General features: G+C 40.6%; 1 long non-coding RNA gene across 1 annotated transcript in view; it reads right to left on the bottom strand.

Annotated features, from left to right (window-relative positions):
• The window catches only part of LOC135966524 (uncharacterized), a 100,837-nt gene that overhangs the window by 22,020 nt on the left and 62,862 nt on the right, over window positions 1–15,955 (bottom strand). The window contains exon 3 of the long non-coding RNA XR_010579858.1: window positions 205–267. This is a non-coding gene — a long non-coding RNA (uncharacterized lncRNA). The remainder of the gene's footprint in view (window positions 1–204; window positions 268–15,955) is intronic.

Genomic DNA, 15,955 nt, shown 5'->3' with positions numbered 1-15,955 from the left:
ATCCAAATTTCATTGGCCTCAAACTTTGATCAGGCATTTTTCATGAAGGAAACTAGTGGACAACATTTGGCTTGTCTTTTCCTACTCTCTTTCCATTCCATCCACAGGTTTTTCCTCTATACTAGAACTGAATAATGTGAAAAGATATGATTTGAAAATGTCCCACCACCTTACAGCATCTGAAGCATCACCATGTTCTCTTACAATTATTTTTAACTGTAGGCTCAACAGGCAGATATACTGGCTTATATCCTCCTGTCCAGGTTCCTGAAAGACAAAACATAGCAATTACTGTTAAAGGAAAGAATTACAAAAATCATGCATCTTTAATGAGAGACACAGGAATAGAAATATTATCTAGCTCAGATGGTTCCCAGTTTGACCCTCTCATGAGCCTGTCCTGCCAGTAATTCTAGGGGTAGTAGAAAGAGCTTTGCACTGGGCAGTCAAGATCCTGGGATTCCAGTCCTAAACCTGCATTTAAGCACCTAGATGACCTTGGGAAGTCAGTTATTCTTTGCAGCCACAGCTTATCATCTGTAAAATACAAAAAATGTGGAACGCAGCATAATTAAGGCAGTTTAGCATAGTGATCAGGGTGTGGTCTCTGGGCCAGCCAAGGTGACCTTGGATAACTTAATTCTGTCCCTCAGTTTCCTTATCTGTGACATGGGAGACAATAACAGACTTCCCTCAAAGACTCCACCCGAGAGTTAATAGAAGGTACATGGAAAGTGCCAGGACAGTGCCTGACCCAGAGTAAAGCCCTTTCTATATGTAAGCTATTATGATGATCTTCAAAGTGCCTTTCAATTGTAAAATTATTCAACTCTATGACTCTGATATCTCCTCCCAAATTTTTAGTATCCTGGGACTTCTCTGTTGGGATGGAAAGAGAACACAGAAGAAAATACTGAAATTGAAGAATCATCTTGGTCTCTCTGTATCAATAGATTAATAGAAAGTTTAAAGTAACATAAAATTTTTAGGTATAAAACAGATAAAATACCCAATAAAATAAGCAATTGCACATGATAACAACTTTAAGAGAATTATAGAAAAGATGGAAAAGATGTTTTGTCTCTTAAAAGAAGGAAACAGTATTCCCTGAGGACCCAGTAGCTGTTGGGTATGCTACAACCTCATTTCACTAAGCCTTCCTCTGATATCACCGTGAGGCAGTCCTTGCTGCCCCCATTTTACAGATGAGGAAATTGAGGCCCAAGGAGGCAAATGATGGTCACTAGGCTATATGGCTCTTCAAAGTCAGATTCAGATTCCACCCAGGCCTGACTGCAAAGCCTGTGCTCTTTCCACACCACAAGGCTGGCTCCAGATCCCAGCCATTCCTCAGTCAGGGTGGTAGTGGTTAGGGAGAAGTTGGTTTTTCTAAAACAAATTATTATTTAAGCACACTAATAGAATTTTTCTTTCATTTATTTATTTTGTTTATGTGAGAGACAGGGTCTCACTGTATTGTCCAGGCTGGAGTCCAGTGGTGCAATCATGGCTCATGGCAGTCTCCATTTCCTGGGCTCAGGTGATTCTCCCACCTCAGCCTCTGTAGTAACTGGGACTACAAGCACGACCCACAACACCCACCTAGTTTTTGGACTTTTTGTAGAGGAGGGGTTTCACCATTTTGCCCAGGCTGATCTTGAACTCTGGACTCAAGCAATCTGCCCTCCTTGGCCTCCCAAAGTGCTGGGATTACAGATATGAGCCACCAAGCCCAGCTAGAATTTTCTCTGTAAGAGAACTCTTACATAAGTTTTGCTATGAAGTAAAAAGCAAGATATTCTATAAAATATTATATCATTTTCTAACTTCTTAGTATCAGTAATTAACAGTTGTCAAATTGAGGATTGAGGTGGAATAGAAAATAGGAATGGAATGGAATAACATTTGAAATCAGATGACAGGGGCTTCAACCCTAGTTTTGATATTTACCAGCAGAATATAGTCACTATCTCAGATCTGGATAAAGATAATTGGTGGACATTCCTCATGAACCTATGAGGATAGAGTAAAGGACAAGAAAGGCTTGAGTCTCTGAAATGTTACTTCTAATTATTTGGTTACATCTTAACAAAGAGTTTCTAAAGTGTCTTAGAGATCTATTGTACAACACGGTGACTACAGTTAATAACCATGTATTTTATACTTAAATATTACCAAAAGAGATTTTCACATGTTCTCACCAAAAAAATGACAAAAAATAATTTAAAAAATAATAAAATGTCTACAAGTTCAAATATTCGGATGTATTCTGAGTCTGCATTCTTTCTAGACTCCTCCCAACACCAGGCACAACTGGGAATTCACTCCTTCTCCCTCATTTGGGCCTTGACTCCCAAAGACCCAGCATCTTTAAGAACTGACTCTTATGTTGCAGGTATGTCTCTGGCAACCGAGAAGCTCCTTCATATTTTGCATCTTCTACACCCGGCACTATGGATATACAGAGCAGGTATTCAGTCAATGTTGCTGAATGAATGCCTCAATTTCTGAACTCCACCTATCTGTACCTAGGTACCGAGCGAGCTACATAACTTATGGGACCTGGCGAAAAATGCAAATTTGGGGCCCCTTGTTCAAAAAGCAGGAAAAAGTAATGCTGCATGATAGTTTGGCTGTGTCCCCACCCGAATCTCATCTTGAATTATAGCTCCATAGTCCCCTGTGTTGTGGGAGGGACCCAATGGGAAGTAATTAAATCATGGAAGTGGGTTTTCCCATGCCATTCTCATGATAGTGAATAAGTCTCATGAGATCTGATGGTTTTATAAAGGGTAGTTTCCCTGCACACACCCTCTTGCCTGCTGCCATGTAAGATGTGCTTTTGTTCCTCATTCACCTTCCACCACGATTATGAGGCCTCCCCAGCCATGTTAACTGTGAGTGCATTAAACCTCTTTCTCTTTATAAATTACCCAGTCTCAGATATTTCTTCATAGCATTATGAACATGGACAAATACACTAAAGGTACTAAAATATAAATCTTTTTCCTTTGTTCTGTGGTCTCTCTCTTGACTTGTCATGGGATCTTTTATTTGCTATTTAATGTCATTCTAAGTAAAAAAAAAAAAAAAAGTTAAATATTGAAATTAAGATTTTATTGTACATCTTTATATTGTATAATGTTAGTTTTAAATGAAACTTTAAGAGTGAAACAACACAAGTCACGTGCCCATGAAGTTGGCCCAGCCTGGGTACAGTCCTAACAAATTAAGGAATACATCACAAAATTCAAGTCTCTCCTGGCATGAACTTACACAACAGTAGAAAGCAAAGTCAAAGAAATCTGCATGTGATAGGCAGAGGGCATTGCAGAATAGCTTTCTTCAATTCGTAATAACACTGAGAAAAACTTTCAATTAACTGATTGCAAACCAAATTTATTCCCATGGAGATGAAGTCTTTCAATAGTATATAAAATGCTCACACAAATAAGTTTCTATCTTCCTTAGGGGAAAAAAATAGGAGAGAGAATAGAGAAAATATGCTATTGATATAAAGAATTACGAATGGAGAAAATTGCTGGGTTTTATTTACTCATATTACATTCTACCTCCGTGCATGCAAGAGGCTGGCAAGTTATTATATCATAATTATGGACTCCCCTAGCAGCTTGAGTATCAATGGTTCCTATTGTTCCAGGCCTTTTGCAAGCCCATAAGTGCCAAGATTGCATCACACAGAAAAAGAGCAGGAGCTAATTGCATTGCATATTTATACTTCCACAATTCCTGCCATTACCCATGTAATTCCCAGTGGGTTCTAATTAGCTCAATCAGGGCTGGGGGAATAAAAATTCAAGCAACTTCAAATAAGTATGGGGTTTGCTACCACCACAAAATTTGGCAAAATGCTAACCTTACAACTACAACTTAAAACTATGATTTAGCTCTCACTTCTAACAACAGTGGATAGCTGTTTTGTTATGCTTAGATTTAGCCTAATATAATAGCTTTTTAAATATTACAAACCTATATGGTTTGCATTTTGGTGTTTTTCTGTAATTAGAGGGGAAAAATTCATTTTGAGTATCATTTTTGTTGGGCTCTTAAGCGATACCTCTGATGACATGCAATAAGTCTCTGCGCTTTCCTCTCTCATTTTATAATTTGCATTACCCAGAAGTCTTACCTTTCGATCCTATGCAACCTATAATGAATATGGTGCTCAGGAAGATGATTTTCCTGAAGGGTCATACTCTGGGAAGATGAGCTTAATTGCTCTAGGCATCATCAGTGATTTAAAGTTTAGAGAAATAATCTTTTTGCAAGTGAAAACAACTAAAACTTCTCTTAACATAAACAAGAGAGCTGTCACAGAGTCTCTCCTTCTCCCCATCACCTCATTATTAATTCATCTGGCTTCAGAATCTCAATTCTAATCAGGGATTTGGCTCCTGCAGCTTCACTTACAATCAGCTCGATGCCAAAACGGCCTCCCGCAATCACCCTCCTCAAATCTACAGATGACTCCTAGTGAAGAAAATGATTGGAAAGGAAATGGGTATGCTAAGACCCAGTGTGCAATATCTAGTGGCTGGAGCTTGGGGGCTCACACCAGCTTTCCTCTTCTCAAATGTCCAGCCTTGATGCAGGGGAAGGTCAAGGAAAGTAGAAAGAAGGGAAACTCAAAGAGACTTCCAGAGAGTATCTGAGGAAACAGCCTAGAACAAAGTCCAAGCCTGGCCACCCAAGGGCTGAATGCAATCTACTGACACATTACTTTCCCTCTCCCTTCCTCATACCAGTACATAGCATAGTGTTTTATGAGTGGCTAACATTTAAATATTAGAAGCATTTACATGAAACTCCAGGGTGCCAGCTTCCTCTGAAAGTGAAGTAAAGGAGGCCTGCATTCTGGCATGTTAAAAATTGGTCAATTCGGAGGTGATGGTTTTTCAACAAAACAAAGAATCTTCATTGCTATGGTCCCACCCCACCAGGCTGGCTCACCCTTTTACCTGCCTACCTCCTGTAGACATTGGCATCTTTGTTTTGTTGAAAAACCATCACCTCCGAATTGACCAATTTTTAACATGCCAGAATGCAGGAGGAAGTCAAATATGCACCCCTCACTCAATCACATGGGATGCTATGCTTCTAGTGAGCTGACTACAGCTTTTCCACACCAACAACCTCCACTCAGGGTGCACCTGAGACCTTCCCTTTTCTCTACTTTCAAGCTTTCCCACCCTCTGCCTGCCTGCGAGTCTCGGCCCAACAGAAGTGATGGTGGCTGCTGCCTTGCTATGGCAAGCTCTGAGTAAGCATCCTTTGCTTATTCTCATTTGGGTGGTCTTCGTTTATTTCCATGGGGTTTTGAAAGTAAATAAAGCAGAGTAGAGGAATAGAGTGGTGAATGGATGGTGAGTGGTGAAAGGAATAGTTTGGGAAGGTGGTGGTGTTGGAGTCAAGCCCTGAAAAGGGAGAAGGAGGGAGGAGGGATAAAGTAGGAGGGAGGGAGGGAATTAGAGAGGGAGGGAGAGAAGGAGGGAGGGAGAGAAGGAGGGAGGGAGAGAAGGAGGGAAGGAGGGAGGGAGGGAGGGAGGGAGGGAGGGAGGGAGAGGAGGGCAGGAGGGAATCATGTGACTCTGATAGAAAAGCACTCCAAGCAGCGGGAATAGCAACACAAAGCCTGGGATGGGCAATAAGCTGGCATGTTCCAGAATCAACGAGGAGAAGAAAGGAGGGAAAGAGTTCTGGGGGAGGGGATCGGAGAGGCAGCCAAGCCAGATGGCAGGTTGCATGGGGCTTGTCTGCCACAGGAAGGACTTGGAACCTCCTCGGGCACTATTAGTTGTGAGCAGGGCACATCCACACTCCAACTGCTATGTGAAGAACAGGGGCCATGGGGGGAGACTGAGACCAGGTGGGAGGCCATGGCAATGATCCACAGGGAAGATCCTGGCAATCCTAGCTAGTGTGGAACAATGAGGGTGGTAAGAGGTGGCCAGACTTGGGATGTAGATATTGGACTTGCTAAAGTGTTGGATGTGAGGTGAGAAAGAAGATGAGAAACCAAGGATGGCTCCTACTCTCCTTCCCTCCTGTTCTCCAGCCAATATGAGCGATCCCTCCACACCCCCACAATCCCACCACCAGTCCTTTTTAAAGTTCCTTGCCCAGCAGTACAAACAGAGATCAAAGAAAGCAGCCAATACTGAAGGAGGTCAAGCATGTGGGAAGTTTCTATGGAAGGAAGGACAGAGTAGTAACAACCAAGCCAGAGTGGCTTTTGTACAGAAAGACCTGAAGGTCTAAAATGTACCACCCAAGTCAGGAAGCCCCAGGCCCCTCGGCGCACCTTCCTTCAGACGACCCAAGCTTCTTTTGTTTTCTCACTCAGCTTCACCACCCTTTTCTGGTGGTGTCATCACTTGTAGCCAATATTGTCAGTGCTCACACCCTCCAACCCCCTTACCATGTCTGTGCAAGCCCACCTGACTCCCGCCATGATCCAGACTAGAGGGGCCTGGGAGTGAATGCACCTTCCCACCCCCATTTACCCCTCTTCTCTGGACTCCCCTACCCACAAACAGCAGCCCTGGACCTACAACTGACAGGTGAGGGGGAAAAATATCCCAGCTTTCTCATTCCTGACAAGGATGGTTTTGAGGTCTGTGTTTTACACCATTTTCCAAAGTGTCCCCTGTGGAACCAGCCTGTTAGCACCCTTCCTATCTCACTCTCTCCTCACCTAGCAGCGCCCATGCTCCTCCCATCAATAGCTTCCCCTTTAATTCTTGGCTCAGGGTCCGCTTCTAAACTCAGACCACCTATATTTTTTCTTAATTTTAGGCCAGGCGCAGTGGCTCATGCCTATAATCCCAGCACTTTGGGAGGCCGAGGTGGGTGGATCATCTGAGGTCCAGGAGTTTGAGACCAGCCTGACCAACATGGCGAAACCCTGTCTCTACTAAAAATACAAAAATCCAGGCATGGTGGTGCATGCCTGTAATCCCGGCTACTGGGGCGGCTGATGTAGGAGAGAGAATTCCTTGAACCTAGGAGGTTTCAGTGAGCCAAGATCACACCACTGCACTCCAGTCTGGGAGACAGAGTGAGACTCCATCTCAAAAAAAATTTTTTTAATTGTTTTTTAGACAGTATCCATGTGATGGAAAAATTTTAAAAAAGATCTTGTCCAGACCTTGGTTACTAGACAAGGTAACCAAGGGTTACCTAGGGATCCCCTAAAGGGATTGTCCCCTAAAGGGATCAGGCTTCTTGGTGGAAAGACTGACTCCAGGGTGTGGCAGGGAAGGTACAAGACAATCATGGAACATCTTACTGTACCAAAAAGTAAGGATCTGCTCAAGAACAATAGGGACATATTAAACGGACATGACGGCCAGCTTTAAGGAATTCTTACTGGCTAACTTTGGGACGATTCAAATAACAAAAAGAAATAACAGTAATGGGCCATAACTTATCAAATAAAAAAAGAATCTAGGAGTCTATACAGATACTAAAGAAATTAAATAAATAAGTAAACATGAAAGAAGGAAAGATGCTTCCTTGTAATAGAATGTTGAGTAATAAATATAGAGGGAATGATAGAATTAGTAAAACTATTTTACAACCATCAAAGCACAAATTGAGGCAAAAAAAATCATTAATGAATGCTAAATCTAGGAAGGAAAATGTAATAAGGAATAGGATATTTATTTGGGTTCAAAATCTCTCCCCACAAATTACTAATTTACAAAAGAAAAAATGGTAACTATTCAGTAGAGAAAATGGACAAAACAAAGACCATTTCCTTAGACATGCCTAAAGATTCCCAATTCTTCCTTCCTGAGGAGGAAATGGAAAATAAAATCAGAACCTCATTGGCTATCTCACATACACCTTTATTATATATGCTATGCTTACATTATGCACTAGTTACATGGACATGGGGGTAGCTCATCTCTAACTACTCCTTTGACAGTTTTCATACACCTAGGTTTTGTTAGAGAACCACACCACAACGGGTAAGCCCTTACCCTATCATTCTTCAAAAACCTCAGTGTTCAGTGTCAAGATACAAAGAGACTGAGTGACTGAAATTGAGTAAACTAACCCTTTACTGATGAGCTGTAATGAAGCCAACGGTCCTCAAGGGAGCTACCATCACGTTCAGTCCCGGATGAATATGCATTCTACTCCTTTTGTGCAGCTTACACCACTTTCCCTTCCTGTTTTATCTACATATTCAAACATCACATGGCAGCATAATTGTATTTCTCTTCCTTCCCCTCCAAAAGGTTGAGGCTTTTTCTGTTTTTTCTTTAATCAATTCTTTCAGGTTCACCATTTAAGATTTTAAGTTTCAGACCTTTTTTAACAGCATGTAGTGGGCTGAATGGTGAGCCCAAAAGGGATATGTCTACATTCTAATCCCTGCCATGTGTGAATGTCACCTTACTTGGAAATCTTTTGTAGATGTACCTGAATTGAGGATTTAGAGATAAAAAGATGATTCTGGATTATCCCTGTAAACGCTACACACCACCACAAGTATCCTTACAAAAGACAGGCAGGGGGCATTAGACACCTCTACAGAGAAAAAGATGACATGAAGATGGAGCAGAGAGAGGCAGACACAAGCCAAGGAATGTGGACAGCCACCAGGAGCTGGAAGAGGCCAGGAATGGGTTCTCCCCTAAAGCCTCCCACAGGAGTGTGATCCTGGGCACCCTGTGGTTGCAGACGTCCTATCTTCAGGACTATAAAAGAATAAGTTTCTGTCATTTCTGCGATTGACACCAACCTTATGGCAATTTGTTAGAGTAGCCACAGGAAACTAATACACAGCAGAACCTTTCTTTCAAATGAAATCTTACACAGCTCCCCCCACCAATATGTAAAAGGAGAACTATTGTGGTCAAGTGGGACTGTGAAGCAGCAGCCTCCCATCCCTTCCCTTCCCTTGCAAGTCATCTCTCCTCTCCCACCCTCTCCCTTCCTATCGGCAGGGAACTCTGAAGGCAAACTCCCCATCCACCAAAGCTGCTCCATGAAACAGTCTGAAAACCAATCTTCCAAAATGTCAGGCCTCTGAGCCCAAGCCAAGCCACGGCATCCCTTGTGACTTGCACATATAGGCCCAGATGACCTGAAGTAACCAAAGAATCACAAAAGAAGTGAAAATGCCCTGCCCCGCCTTAACTGATGACATTCCACCACAAAAGAAGTGAAAATGGCCGGTCCTTGCCTTAAGCGATGACATTAGCTTGTGAAAATCCTTTTCCTGGCACATGCTGGCTCAAAAAAGCTCCCCCACTGAGTACCTTGTGACTCCCGCTCCTGCCCGCCAGAGAACAACCCCCCCTTTGACTGGAATTTTCCTTTACCTACCCAAATCCTATAAAACGGCCCCACCCTTATCTCCCATCACTGACTCTCTTTTCGGGCTCAGCCTGCCTGCACCCAGGTGACTAAAAAGCTTTATTGCTCACACAAAGCCTGTTCGGTGGTCTCTTCACACGGACGCGCATGACACAAAAACCCTCATCATAGTCATTATTCCAATGCTTTAATTCCCTGGACATTCATCCTATACATCCAGTTTTTCTCTCCTTGCTTTTCTATTTAACTAACCCTTTCCTTATGTGTGTGCCTTTTGGAAAAGAGGCATGCAGGTTGCACAGCTGGCTCTCAGTCTCTAAGCCACACCCCCCAGGAACTCCGATGTTAACGACAGTTCATTCTGGTTCTTATCCTGTTTAAAACTTTTGGTTTGGTATCACCCTCTCTTCTTCAGCATCCCATTTTGATCCCACCTCCACCCCTCAGGGTTTGTTCTTGGCCTCTTCCAAAATCTTTCTTTTGACTTCGTTTAATGTTTTTCAGTCTCGGACTCATGACTTGACCCTGGCTTGCAGTTTCATCTTATGCACACCCTGAAGCTCGCTGATTCGTCCTGCGTTTACTGGCACCCTGCTCCAGGCCACACATTTCTTCCCCATGAAGTCAGCAGGGGTGTCCTGCCATCCCTTGCAGGCTTTCTAAAGCCAGTCAAATTATTTCTTCAAGCACTGTCCAGAGTTGGTATGTATATTTCAATGCCATTGATAAGCCATGATTCACCCCCAAGATGCAGTGGTAAAATCACTTGCCTTATAAAAACTCAGTGAGTAGGACCTGGACAAAGCCAAGAACAAAAGCACCTCTCATTCATGCATTTTTTAATTGGCTCCTGCCCTCAGTGTTTCCCTTCTCAGAGACCTCTCAGGATTCAAGTAAAACTTGGGGGTAGGTGGGGATGGAAGGAAAGGGTAAAATAGAAGTGAGGGCAAGAATTAGAACTGTCTATCAAATAACCAACTTTGTAATGCAATTTGTGTTCCTATTAGGTCATAATTTGAAGGCTGCCTACACATTTTTCTCAGCATTTTTATTGTTCAATTTTAAATGGCATTGACATAGCAGCTGCCCATGCAAACTCTCCCAACTTCTCACAAAGTACAGAGGCTGCTCAGCTTTCATTACTTTGCCTTCCAAACAGTCTGTACATTCCAAACACTAGATATTATCACTCCAAACCTCTCTGTGTATGCTAAATTCTGATTGTCATGCAACTGCCTAGAAATAATCAATTCAAGCTATCACATAGTGGTGTTACCTGAGGATCCATTGTTTACTTCAGTCTAGCAATGTTTATGCAATTGTTTTTGTTTATTGTATTTTGTCAAATTGTTTTATAAAAATGAGTCAAAAACAGAAAAATGAAAGTGCTGATACCAGGGATAAGAAGTACAGGTCATATAAACTTAACACAATTGAGACAAAGACACAAATCGCTTAAGCAGCCTAACGACAGAGAATCTTTCACCTTAATCAGATTCTTACTAGACTCAGACAGGTCAACTGCATGTTCAATTAATTGTGAAGGAACAGAACACAATTAAAGAACATGTACCAAATGCTGACAATAAATCATAAATGATTGTGTTTAAAAAACAGAGGTGTAATTAGCGGTTTCATCACCCTTTTAGCTCTCTGGGAATGGAACTCCTACCTCTTTTATATCAAATAAGTCTATTGTCTGGCTTTCCACATTCAACCCTTGTACAAACTTTCAAGAATATATGAAAGGAAAGAACAGCTTGTGCTTATGACAAAAAAAGACAAAATACTGATGTCTAAACTGGCATCAACCTAACACCATGTATCCAAAATGAATTTACTTATACTATAAAGCAAGTAGAACTAGAATGAGAACATCTGACCATGGGCTTCTCCACGGGACAGAAACCACGCGAGCAAAAATACAATGGCAAAGAGCCTAAAAATAACTACCTATGCACAAGGTTACTTACGGCTGTGGCATTTGTCAGAGCCAAAGTCTGGAAACCCAAATGTCTCTCCATAGAGGGCTGTTAAGTAGCCTGTGATATACCATAGGGAACCATGTAACCATATAGCAGAATCAAGATCTCTACGAATAAATATGGAGTAATATATACTCTAGAATGCATTGTTAAGCAAAAAAAAAAAAAAAAATCAAAGTATAAAACATTAGAGCTTGGCACCTTTTTATAAGAAAAATGGGGGAATGAGTACACAAACACACACACACAATTTTGCTTATTTTTTAAAGAAACATAAATATTGACTAATGGTTGTTTACAGAGAGTGGTGATTATAAGGTGAAAAAGAAAGGAATAGAAACTGCTGTAAAATATATTTTTGTATACAATTTTGATTTTTGAAGCATGTACATATTTTACATATTTAAAAATTAAATAAAAAATAAGCCTAAATTTTCCATAGAAAATATGAGGTCTTGTTTCCTTGCCAAAGAAACAGCACTGGATGCCAGCAGATAAAAACCATCTACCATCCCTTAGGTGGATTTCAGAGAGAGATAATGGAATTGAATACTCACCTTCTCAGCAGTAGACGCCATGAGCACTGGTCCTGATGCTAGTGCTCACAAGCCTATGTAAAATTACTCAACCTCTCTTTCTTCTCATCTATCAAATAGAGGTAATGTTTACCTCATATGAAAAAGGAGTAAATAATTTAAAAGATTTTATGTAAAAATAGGCCTTAAAATCACACACAATCGGAAACAAATGAGTCTAATTGCATATAAAATTGGTAACCACACAGAGAAAATCAGTATTTAAAATTTCTTTGAGTACAAAACTATGACTGTACCTTCTTAGGGGTATATATTCTAAAAGTAAAAAAAAGCAAATAAACCTTAAACTTAGGTGTTTTACTATTAACATTAATATTAGAATTCTAGGTTTTAAAACTATTTTACAATTACTATTTCAAAGGGGGAGGTTTTAGGCCAAGAATTTTATACCCAGCAAACTTGCTTCCCAAGGCAAAAGTGAAATAGGCTACCAAACATTCTATGGTGGAAAAAGAAGTCACCAACAATGTACTGTAGGAACCAAAAGAAGACTCATATTTAAGAGCTCAAAAATATGTCAGTTATGGAATAAAATCACTTCCCTTACTCTGTTTGGGCCACAAACTTAAGAATGTCTGTTGGATTCCATGTCCTCAGATGGATTTCACATCCCAGGGAAGCTTGGCCTAGCAGTGCTACTCTTGGCTGCTTTTTCTCCCTTATCAATTCCAGAAAACATCCATTCTTGAATTCTGTTCTTGATCCCAGAGTTCAAATAAAAGCTTTTGCCATGTTTGAGTGCCACTTAAAATGACCTATATTACTCTATTCCAGCACTTGCTCTAATAATAGCTAAACTCTCTACATGGTTAAGATGCTGTGCTGGGAGAATTACTAAAATATTTTTCTTTCTTCTTCCATAAAAGCAGAGCTACATAGAGCAATATAATAACCATTTTCACTCTCAAAGAACTCAAGTAATGATTTTCTGCAACTTTAAAATTCATATTGAATGACCTAAGTCTCAGAGTTGTCTCTTTTTAATTGGTGAAAACTAAATAAAAACTAGTCTATGGAAAATATCATCTCCTTCAAACCCTATCCCATCATCGAACTCACAGTTACAAATGTCCCTGCATTTACTATATTTTAAACTTTGAAACAAATACATTTTTAAATGCATAGAAAAAACTATATGATGATACATTAAAATAGAACAACAGCATTTATCTCTGGATGGTTAAATTCTATGTAATTATTTTTTCTTTTTACATTTTTCAAGTTTTCTGCAAAGCACATGGATCACAAGAACAAAAATAGATGCTTAACTCAGTACATGTAATTTTGTATATACAATATGATTGTAACTATGTTTTTAATAGGCAAAAACATCAACAGATAATCCATTTACTTTTTCTGAGTGGTAAGAAAAAGATGATGATTAATTGTTCTCTTTCTTCTCTCTGCTTTTCTATATTTTCCAAGTTTTCTGTGATGAATGTATATTGTTTTTATAATGCTTAGGGTATTTTTGTGGTTATTTTCATGGTGGGGCAAACAGCAAGTCAAAATCAGTCGCTACTAATCATTGAATAACAATGAGTAACAACCAGACTAGTTGTTACTCATTGGAAATGAAGTCAAGGGATAGGAAAGAGGGAAACATCAAGCCACATTCATTCTCAGACACCCTGACCTTCCACACCCACTCCAGTCACAAAATGAGCAACAAACAGAAGTCCTTATTTGATTGATCCTACCAACCCACCTTCTCATCCCCAAATTTTCCACCATGCCATGAAATCAGCACAGCCCAAACACCCATAAGAACATTCTTTCTGCCTGACATGTGCATTGAAGAGCTGCATGTTTATTTGCAAATAAAGATGCAATTGCCCTCTAAAGCCCAAAATTAAGTGCCCTAAACAGATTTTGAGTTTACAGGACTCTTTCCAACAGCATTACTTTTTCCCTAATAAAGTTTCCCCCTTGCTGCCACAGTAGAGAAAAAACATTTTATGACTCGCCTTTAAAAATGATATAGCGGGAAGCTGATAGCACAAGAAATTTGATTCCTCTGATGGAAAAAACAGTCCTAGCAGACATTACTCTATAGCAACTAATAGCCTGTAAGTACAAATATCTCTGTTTTTAAAGCATCTGAGGGTAAATGCCTGCTGTGCATTTTGTAAAAAATTGACGAGTTTTCTTTTGCATGTGTTAGCCTGCGTGAGCTAAAAGGAAGAGAAGTGGCTGCTCTACCATGGACTTCAGAACTATTTTTAATAAGATGTGTTGCTTCTGCACTACATGATGACAAGGAACATGCAGGGGTGGGTGCTATTATAAGTCCTCACCCTTCCAGTGTTTATACTAGCATTGCACTCACGATCATTTTTCTCCTAGCTTTGCTGTGAGCAGAATAAGACTTGTTTTATTTTCCCTAATCTCCTTCACTGCAGTATCCAGTATTTCTCGGGGCCCTGTGGTGCACTTTGGACCAATGTCTTCAAGAAACTCATCTACGATGCTTTACTAATCTCATTCTTGGACAGTCATTTTCTCAGTCTCTCCCCCAGTCCACACTCCAAATGTGAGAGACAGCTTTTCTCATAGTGGAAAAAAAAACCTGGGCCTTGGAGCCAGACAGACTTTGATTCTAATCCCAACTCAGTTACTGACTAGAGTTTATGAGTTAGAGCAGGTAACTCAGTATCTGTAAAATTCAACTTTGTCACTTGAAAGATGGATTAATGGCACATCACAAGACTGCCACGAAGAAAACAGATACCCTATGGAAGGTTTAATAGCAGACTTATTGAAAGGTAGCTGTTACTCCAATCAGTCACACCATTAACGTTTATCCTCACTGGTCTCACCTGTCAATGTCCTCCTGCCTTGTAAGATACTGTTAAGGGCTTTTTTCTTTCTTTCCCTCCCTCCCTCCCTCCCTCCCTCCCTCCCTTTTTTTTTTTTTTTTTTTTTTTTTGAGACAAAGTCTCGCTCTATTACCCAGGCTGGAGTGCAGTGACGCGATCTCGGCTCACTGCAAGCTCCGCCTCCCGGGTTCATGCCATTCTCCTGCCTCAGCCTCCCGAGTGGCTGGGACTAAGGCACCCGCCACCACACCTGGCTAATTTTTTTTTTTTTTTTTTTTTTTTTTTTTTTTTGTATTTTTAGTGGAAACGGGGTCTCACCATGTTAGCCAGGATGGTCTCGATCTGCTGATCTCATGATCCGCCCGCCTTGGCCTCCCAAAGTGCTGGGATTACAGGCGTGAGCCACCGCGCCCGGCCTACTAAGGGCTTTTCTTACTACCTTGTTATCTCACTGCTTAGATGAGTTTTGTGTCATTCTGGGCTCTAGATATGTTCTTGTGTGCTTCCTCTTTTCTTTCTTAAAACTCTTGTATCTTTGGTCTGAATACCAGTCCTTCTCAGTCCCCACTGTTAAACATTCTCTTGCAAAAGGTTTTTTCTTTTTTTGTTTCCTGCATTGACTCATGCTTCTATTCAGCAAACATGACTGAGTGCATGGGACTTCCCAGACCTGTGTGTTCCCAGAAACAAACACCATGTGTTCTCACTCATGGGTGGGAGTTGAAGGGCGGGAGCACAAGGACACAGGGCAGGGAGCATCAGGCACAGGGGCCTGTCAGGGAGTGGGGGGCTGTGGGAGTGATAGCACTGGGAGAAATACCTAATGTAAATGAGGAGTTAATGGGTGCAGCAGGCCAGCATGGCACATGTATACCTGTGTGGTAAACCTGCAGGTTGTGCACATGTACCCTAGAACTTAAAGTTAAAACAAAACAAAACAAAAAAAGAATCAAGAGTCTACAAATTATATATATGTTGGTATACAGAACTTGGTATATAATAGTACTGAAAAAATTACCATTTATTAAATAAAATTGGAATAATAGGATATTTCAGTGGGAAATAAAGTAAAGCTTATCTTGCATGCAAAAATATGTTAGTCTTTGTAATAAAATGAATAATGCTGATGCAGAAATAAAAATATTTATTTAAAAATAAATTTTCAGAATCAACAAAAAATGAGCTCTAATTGTGTAATCCTCCA

This window comes from Macaca fascicularis, chromosome 12, assembly GCF_037993035.2.
Source record: "Macaca fascicularis isolate 582-1 chromosome 12, T2T-MFA8v1.1".
NCBI lineage: Eukaryota > Metazoa > Chordata > Mammalia > Primates > Cercopithecidae > Macaca > Macaca fascicularis.
This window is presented reverse-complemented; position numbering and strand designations above follow the sequence as displayed.